Here is a 9,171-nt window from a genome sequence, read left to right as displayed (position 1 = left end):
TGTCCTTAAAGGCAAGAACCATGTCTGTGTAGTTCATCACTGTTTTTGTAGTACCTAGAATGGTGTTTGGAATAACAAATGATTAATAAATAGTTATTGAATAAGGATAATGAATGAATAAGAAATGCTCTTGCACTATAGAGTGGAAAATGGGAGAATAATCCAAAACACAAAGTCACATTGATGTCAAGACCAGGTGTTCACTGAAGTCATATGAACCAAGACTAGAAATCTGTAACAACCTAGATGGATAAAAATCGACCAGTTCAAATGAAGAAAAAATCAATGGGCAACTGGGGAACAGAGAATAAGGAGATGAATTCAACATGGATATTTTGAAGGAAAATATAAGCAATAGATTTTGGTGAAAAAGAAATACAGGAGTAAAAGCAAATGAAGCAACTCCCTGATAATTTATAAGGGACTCAAATCAAGAGCAAAGTTGAAGAAGGGATACTAATCCCTCTAATACTGGATGCAAGAACATAAAAACGATACCACGTATAAATAAGTGTGAGGGAGTTTTGTGGGCAGTGGAAAGAAGAAGGGTGGGAGAAGTGAACAAAATTCCCAAAACTTAATGAGTTGGTAGGAAATGAGATTATCTACCAAGAATATGCAGGATTTGAAACTGTAGGCCCTGGGGAAAGAGTGAAGGTTTGAAATATTACTATGGAAAATGGTCAGTTTACTGGTAAACTTTTACAAGTAAAATTTTATAAAATTTTATAAAGCACCAACTAATGTTGATGTTAAAAAACTTATACTTAATATAAGAGAAATTTCTATCAAAACTTTTGTGGGGCGCCTGGGTGGCTCAGCCAGCTGAGTGTCTGACTTCCTCTCAGGTCATAATCTCACGGTTCGTGGGTTCGAGCCCCGCATCGGGCTTGGTGCTGACTGCCAGCTCAGAGCCTGGAGCCTTTTTCAGACTCTGTATCTCCCTCTCTCTCTGACCCTGTCCTGCTCACACTGTCTCTCTCTCTCTGTCTCTCAAAAATAAATAAAATAAAATAAAATAAAAAACTTTTGTGCACCAGAATAGATCTAAAAATTTTGCCTATTTTTTTGGCCATTTGTTACAGAAGGATGACATAGGTGCATGAACATTAAATGTCCCAATGAGACCATAGTTTAAATGACCTCTAATGGAGTTAGGCTCAGAAAAGAGGAAAGGGAAACCAGGAGAAGATTGATAAACAAAGAAAATGGAGTGTCAAGAAGTGGTAAGTCTTCTTAAGTTTGCAGAGTAGATTGAGTTAGAATAAAGTGCAGAGAAATTGAAAGAATAGCAGATTTTGTTCAGAAAATGGGTAGTTAAGGATTACAGTTACAGTTTACAGATTAAAGAAAGCTACAGCTAAAGATTGCAGACCTGCAGTGATCACAGGGATAATAAATCTAAGTTGGAAACAACATGAAAGTTCTAGCAGAAGAGGGAAAATGTGTTTTTGAAGTTAAAGAAACAAAGGAGCTCTAAGACCAGATAGTAAGTGATCATCTTTTTATATGGATGTTGGAATCATACAGCACAATGGCCAGAGATGACTTTGGAAGGACTATGAACAATATGCTGTCCTTAATAAATGTGATGGAGTGTTCACTACCCTGGAGGCTCTGAGAATACCTCCACAACAAGAAATCTATAGAAGTATGAAGTGTAGAAGAAAAATAGAGAGGAAAAACAGCTTTCACTCCAGGGCTTTAGTTGTGGCTTAAAGGAAAGCCCATATTCATTTATGGTGAGGAGTTGGATTTGTTCTATGAAAAACTAAAGATTTAGGGCATACCAACTTGCACTTATAATAATTAGATTTGGTGACCACTATAAGTAAGAGAATAAATATATTACATTCCTTCATAGCTAGTGCAATAATTTCATGTTGTCAGTCAATACTTATTGTCTTTTTTGGATAGAGTAACAATTTTTTATCATGCTACTAAGAAATTGTGTGTGTGTGTGTGTGTGTGTGTGTGTGTATAGGAGAGGCGTGTTTGTGTGTGCATATTATATATCATATGTTATATTATATCTGTCTTTCTATCTCTCTAAACTTTATAGAGTCAAAGTTAGAAACCAAGTATTGCTTAACAAAAATGAGAACAGCCAAGACTATGGAGAATCCCTACTCACCTACAGTATGTCTTCCTTCAACATATTTGATCAGTGAGTAATTCATAAAGACTTGAAAATTTTAATCTTCAGAAAGAGGCCAAATCAGGGAATTTAAGAAACACAATTTTTATTACTATTTGTATCTACAATCTTGGTATCACAAAATTTACAATCCTAGTTGAAAAACAATCAGATGTTAAATCCTTTGTATTGCAATCATTCCTCTATAAAACAATGATTCACTTACTAAATAAGTAAGTATTTCGCACCTATTATGTTCTGTTGTGAGCAAGGCATTTTAGGCATGGTGGTGTACAAGTAAAATTTGCCTCTAGAGTCTTAGACGTTCAAAACTTAAACCCAGAAAATGTAATCACTGTTTGAGATACAGAAGCACATGTGAAAATTCATAAAGAAAAAAGTCATGCTAACTGAAATTCTTTTAAAAAGAGTCACTTATCATTATTTTGAGGATGTTATTAGTTATTATTTAAGGAACTTCAAACATGAAAAATAAAATCTCTAGTTCCTTTCATGCTGACCATATCCATGACAGAATAATATGACTTTTAGACAATATAATTCCGTTTTGTCTTCTTCCATGCAAGAATTTGACTAAGTGATTGACATAACAATAAATAATGGAAAAGGAATTATATTTGTCTTTATCTGATTTATTAACATTATATATCAGGTAGAATAAAAAGTTTACATTCATGCCTTTTTGACTAATACCAAATCAACCAAAAATAGTTTTAACATTTAATAACAGAGATGAGCTTCTTTCTTAAATTAATTATGTAGATTACAACAAAGAACAAGATCTCAAATTTTCTAAAGAGTGAGGCATTTTCATGCATAAAAATTTTGCATATGTGTTATTTAAAGTCAAATCATGTACACAAGCCTATGTTAATACTGTCTTAAAGTGTTTTAAGTAAATCGATTAGAAGTTGTAGCATTTAAAATTACATGATGTGATTTATGTTGTGCTTTCTGTGAGAAGTACAAGCACTCCTGATACCTAGATTTCCCATCATTACTTTGAATTGAAGAAAAGAATAAGATCAAATTTTCTAGGTATAAAGTAATAGATTTTGAAATCATTAACAAAGGAAATGATTCCTATTAAATCTGACATAACACATATTTAAAAAAACAACTGTGAAACTTAAAAATAAAAAAGGAATTAAAAAATATTTCATGAGTCTACACGGGTGACCCGTATCTACAGCTAATTTGTGAAGTATCTTCCTGAATTCCATCTTCCTGTCTCTTCTCTCCGTTGTACTCTTCTTGTCTTCACAGTTATTCTTTTCCCTTACCTTCTCTCCCCATCTATTAAAGAAGCAAAATGTCTGCACTGACCTGTATAGACAGAAGACCAATACAAAACATTTTATATTCTGATTTTAAATAATATGGTTTGGCAAAAGATAGATTTTTAATTAAAACAAAGTTAAGAACTGATTTCCAATTATTACTAAAACAATCCATGGCTATGACAGAATTGGAATATAAAAAGTTAAGCATACAGAAATCTACATATGTAGAAGCCCATTGCACACAGACACATATATTTTGAATACACATATTCTCATAATATGTATATATTCACATATATATTCATAAAAACATGTTATAAAATCCTAACATATATGTTATTTTGAAATGTGCTTTTTTCACTTAAAACTGTAATATAAAAATGTCTCACCACCAGTGGCACTCTTTTTTTTTTTAATGATAGCTACCCAGGGTTGATGAGGGTATACATAATTTGGCACTCCCATAGCTAAAACTGTAAATGAGGTTAGCCTTTCTGGAGTGAATTTAGCAGTACATTTCAAGAGTTTTAAATACAACTTAATGATGGTAAAATGTGAAAGTCTCTGCACCTCCCATTTTGGATATGTAAGAATTTCCATTATAAGGATATTTGTTACAATGTACTTTATAATTTCCAAAAATAATAACATACCAATATATATAACAAGAGGCGCCTTGCTAAAATATACACATGTCATATACCCATGCCACATAAAAATACTTTACATTAAAATTATGTAAATTAAGGAAGAAAATGAAAATGCTTTAAGTTTAATGCGTATACAATTTTTGCACAGGCATTGTAACTATTACAACCTCAGGACGGATTCTTATTAATAGTACTATAAAAAGGAGAACGAGACCTACCACTTAAGTACAGTTGATTTATATAGCATTCTAGAGAAAGCAAACTAACACACAGTGACAGAAAGCAATGATTTCCTGGGTGGTGGAGTGGGGACGTAGTAGGAGGGAGGGACAGCACAAAGGGAACTTTGGGGTGATGTTCATGTATACTATCTTGATTGTGATAATGATTTTACAGGGTTATACCTATGTCAACATATTAAATTGTATGATTTAAATATTCACAGAAGTTCATGTTTTTAAATCTGATTTTAAAATGTGTGTGTTTATGGTTTCTCAACTTGGCCTCAAGAGGCCTGTTAAAATGTAAAAATGTCTGACAGTACTAAGTGTTACTGAGGATGTGGGGCACCTGGAACTCTCATATATAGTTTTGGTGAAATGCTTCATACAGACGCATTGGAAAATACCTTGCAATTTCTTAGGAAGTTAAACATATGACCAGCAATTCCACTCCTATATATTTACTTAACAGAGATACAAAAAAATATGCCAACAAAAAATTGTTCCTAAGATTACCGATGATTCTGTCACAAAATGTAATGACTAATTTTACTTCTTTTAAATGTTTCTTATTTCTTTTTTTCAGTTTATTTATTTTTGAGAAAGAGAGAGCAAGTGGAGGAAAGGCAGAGAGAGAGAGAGAGAGAGAATCCTTAGCAGGCTCTGTGCTGTTGGCACACAGCCAGACACAGAGCTCAATCCCATAAACCATGAGATCATGACCTGAGCCACGATCAAGAGCCTGACACTCAACCAACTGAGCCACCTAGGCATCCCTGTTTTATTTTTTTAAATATATATATATGTATGTATGTATGCATATATATATATATGTATGTATGTATGCATGTAATCTCTAAGTTCAACATGGGGCTTGAACTCAGGACCCTAAGAGCTAGAGTTCCATGCTCCACTGACTGAGCCAGCCAGACTCAGTAATGACTAATTTCAGTCCTGATCTTTTCAATTCCTCAGTGATTAACAGTCCTAATTGCTCACTTTTTTCAATTCTGTTTTCCTTGTCCTCCCTGAACCATATTGTTTTCTTCCTACATATTTAACACTTCCCTCTGTTTCACCTTTGAGATCTCATCCTCCTCAAACCAGCCATTAAATGCTGTTATTTTGGTTTATTTTTAATTCCCTTCTCTTCTCACACTATGCTCTCTCTCTAGCTTAATTGCACCCATTTCCATGGTCTCTAAATTAATACCTCACAATTAACTATCTCCTAAGCGCCAAGCCTTTATCTTCAGCTACCTATGGAACATACCATGTGAATTTCTCCAACTTTCCACAATGTTGGAGTGGTTAGGTGGCTGAGTGAATTAAGAGTCTGACTCATGATCTCACAGGTCTGTGGGATCGAGCCCTGTGTTGGGCTGTGCGCTGACCATGAGGAGCCTTCTTGGGATTCTCTATGTCCTTTCTCTGTCCCTTCCAGCCTCGTGCATACACACACGCACACGCATGCTCCCTCCATCCTTCTCTCAAAATAAATAAACATTTAAAAAAAAATTTCTGCAAAGTTAGTACACTGTAGGATATACATCTTCCTACCCACACAGACCTGACATTCTCACAGTATTCACTATCAGTAAATGGCAACATTACCTATCTAATCCTTTAAAACCTAAGCTGGGGGTGCCTGATGGCTCAGTTGGTTGAGCTTCCAAATTCGGTTCAGGTCATGATATTGCAGCACAAGTCATGATCTTGTGGTTCGTGGGTTCAAGCCTGACATCCAGGTCTGTGCTTGACAGCTCAGAGCCTGGAGCCTGCTTCAGATTCTGTGTCTCCCTCTCCCTCTGCTCTTACCCTGCTTGCAATCTGTCTCTCCCTCTCTCAAAAATAAAGTTCTTAAAAACTTTTTTGTGGGGCGCCTGGGTGGCTTAGTCGGTTAAGCGTCCGACTTTCGCTTAGGTCATGATCTCGCAGTTCGTGGGTTCGAGCCCCGCGTCAGGCTCTGTGCTGACTGCCAGCTCAGAGCCTGGAGCCCGTTTCAGTCTGTGACTCCCTCTCTCTCTGACCCTCCCCTGCTCACGCTGTCTCTCTCTGTCTCCTAGAAATAAATAAAAAACATTAAAAAAAAAAAACTTTTTTGTTAATTTAAAAATTAAAAATAAAAAAAAACCTAAACTGCAATCAAGGATTTTTGATACTTCCCATTCCATCACCTCTCACCTCAAAGGAATTAACCCAGTTCAGGCAGCTCACACATCATTTCTAAATTCCGTTAATTTCTCTCCATCTATACTGCCTCTCTCTAACCAAAGTTATTCTTCATCTTTCACCTGGATTGCTGCAATAACTGGCTTCCCAAAATTTATTCTAGTCCCTGTCCAACCTGTTCTCCATTGTAAGGTAACATTTTCAAAATGTAAATCTGATGTTAACACCCTTGCAATCCTTCTTACCCTACGTAGCCCCATTATAATCTTTTTTTCCCCTGTTGTCTCAAAATGATGACTGAAATCCTGAATACATCAAACAGGGCACTATTGTTTGTGTGGTCTGGTTCTTGCCAACCTCTCCAGCTTTTTCCCTCCTCTTCCACCCTGTTCTCTCTTAAGTCATTCTCTTCTATCAAGGCTTCCTTCCTCCACAGGTATCTTACATGTACTGATCCCTCAATAGAGAATTCTCTTTTTGCTCTTCGTCTTCACCTAGTTAACCCTTACTCAATGCTCTGATCTCACGAAAAGGTCATTTCCTTTACTTTTCCGTATTAGGTCAAGTTCGTCTGTTACATACTTTTCCCGAATTCTTTTATTTTCTTGGAACTTACGTGTTTTAAATTATACATTCATTGATTTGACTAGTGGCATATTATTAGCTCCCCCTCTAAAGTGTAAGCTCCTGGAGTGCCTGGGTGGCTCAGTCGGTTAAGCATCCGACTCCAGCTCAGGTCATGATCTAGCAAGTTCGTAGGTTTGATCCCTGCGTAGAGCTCTGTGCAGATAGCTCAGAGCCTGGAGTCTGCTTCAGATGCTGTGTCTCCCTCTCTGCCATTCCCCTGCTCATGCTCTGTCTCAGTCTCTGGTAAATAAATAAATGTTAAAAAAATTTGTAATAAAAAAATAAAGTGTAAGCTCCAGGAACAATGTATACTTCATCTAAATTTCCAAAGGTATAAATTGCACTTGAGGTAGTATTTCTCACAAATAAGCTATGTCTCTGGAAAACAGATCTCATCATGACTCGTTTTAAGAACGATAGCAATTTTTGTATTGTTGTATATATCCTGATGGGTAACTGATTGTTTTTAATATACAAGTATGTTTGTAAGTTTTTATAAAATGTGGATCACAAATTCACAGAAGGCTTTCATTGTAGTAGGTGTCACTATCAAAGCACTTGAACACTTGGTTCCAGATTGTTATTTTCCTGTTTTATTTTCTTTTAAAGATGGCCTGTTGTCCTTTGATCTGCTCTGACACCTGCACCGACCTACTTCTCGCTTCTTAAGGGGTCCCTGTAGGGTCCCAGGTCATGTGGATAAAATTAAAATGGAGATCACGTGATTGAAACTATTCTTCACAACTTCTCCCAAAACACACAGACAAATATTCAAACACTTGGATCTGATTTTCAAAGTGTCCAAAACAGCTTTTAAATTTTGTATCTCCAATTGAATCTAACACCAATAACAAAACCAGAAAGTACCTAAATGTTATGTTTCAAAATTAATAGTTTGTGACACTGCATGATCATACCCCTTTCACTGACATTCTAATATTTCCCTACTTCTTCAGAACAATTTCAATAAACGATTTTTAATTCCTTTTCCCCCCCAGCTGGCCTTTCTGAAAGTGTGTCTCATCCACAGTATCAAGCGATCAGGTGAATATTACACTTGTTTCATGTTTCCTCTGCAAAATGCAAACAAATGGGGATGGAAAGTAGGAGATTCTTTGAGAATCATGCAATAATTCTTCATCTGTTTCTTGGTAATATGTTTTGTGTTTTCAGTAAAGGCAAAAGAAAAAGTGGACTTAAACAGAAGTCAACAAATCCCTTGCAAAGAAAGAATTGCATAGAATTTCTGAGAGTATTAATTTATAGACTTGGTAAAACTACTACAACGTATATCAGTGAACAAAAAACAGAGTAGTATTTATTATAAAATATGAACTTTAAACTCTACAGAAGAGTCAAAGAAAATTACTTTTTTAAAATATTAAGTGACTTGAAAAACTTTATAAATTTCAAACATGGATACAGTTTTACCAATTATGTATCTCTACTTCCCAGATCAGATGCATCATAATTCTATATACATTTTGGTGACTGTGTATTCTGAAACATCATTTAATATTGAGACACTTTGGCAATAATTTAGTAGCTAAGTAGTCTCTGAAGATAGGAAAGGAGACAGTTAAAATTAATTTTGTATCCTTCTCACTCTTCCTCCTAGCTTCCCAAATCAATTTACCATCTTTTTGGGCAGTTTCCAAAAAGAACTCTTAATTAAACAATCCCCAGATTAAATACAGTCCCTTTTGCTTCTTCTTTATCAGGCCATTATCTCTGGTATAGCTCAGCCAAATTAGAAATTCAGAGCTAATTTGAAATACCTCTTGTTTTCTTACAGCTTGAAGAAAAGATAAAGGTCAGAAGCAGGCTTAAGGAGATGGACAGAAGTCCTGAGTGAGAAATAAACAAAGGAAGTTCCTCTGCAGTAGAACTATTTAAAACATATGCCAATAAAATGTTCAAAGGATTCCTACAGGGCTCCAAAGATAAACACATGCAATCTTTTTTCTTGAAAAACTACTTACCTGAAGCAGTAAACTCAAATACACAGCATGGTTCTGTGAAAAAAATACAAGAGATAACCCTATAATATTTACTAGGAG

General features: G+C 35.4%; 1 long non-coding RNA gene across 1 annotated transcript; it reads left to right on the top strand.

The window, feature by feature from the left end:
* Positions 1-1,197: 1,197 nt before the first annotated feature.
* Positions 1,198-9,061, top strand: LOC120246349. The gene is made up of 4 exons (XR_005532023.1): positions 1,198-1,226; positions 2,063-2,167; positions 8,110-8,155; positions 8,907-9,061. It is a non-coding gene; the product is annotated as an uncharacterized LOC120246349 (long non-coding RNA).
* Positions 9,062-9,171: the final 110 nt, after the last annotated feature.

Source organism: Hyaena hyaena, unplaced genomic scaffold, assembly GCF_003009895.1.
Source record: "Hyaena hyaena isolate Hyena2069 unplaced genomic scaffold, ASM300989v1 scaffold_466, whole genome shotgun sequence".
In the NCBI taxonomy this organism is placed as follows: Eukaryota; Metazoa; Chordata; class Mammalia; order Carnivora; family Hyaenidae; genus Hyaena; species Hyaena hyaena.
The sequence above is the reverse complement of the archived record's forward strand: the minus strand, read 5'-3'. Positions and strand labels throughout refer to the sequence as shown.